Raw genomic sequence first — 246 nt, 5'->3', positions numbered from 1 at the left:
TCCCCCCCAGGACCCCGAGCAGCGTGGCATGCATGTCTTCCGTCAAGCGAGCGGAGTCGAGCCAAGCGAGAGGAACAAGCAGAGAGCTGCAGTGCCAGAGAGTCAGGCAAGCCCCTATTTATGGCCAGGCTTTGCGGTGGCCCCAGGGGGGACCAGCCCTTGCCTTTCCCACCACCCCGCCCCTCGCTCCCCATGCCGTTATGCAAGTAAGAGCAGGGGCGAGGGCTGAAGCCAAAGGGCAGCCAG

The sequence above is a fragment of the Cariama cristata genome, unplaced genomic scaffold, assembly GCF_000690535.1.
Source record: "Cariama cristata isolate BGI_N322 unplaced genomic scaffold, ASM69053v1 scaffold38836, whole genome shotgun sequence".
In the NCBI taxonomy this organism is placed as follows: Eukaryota; Metazoa; Chordata; class Aves; order Cariamiformes; family Cariamidae; genus Cariama; species Cariama cristata.
This window is presented reverse-complemented; position numbering follows the sequence as displayed.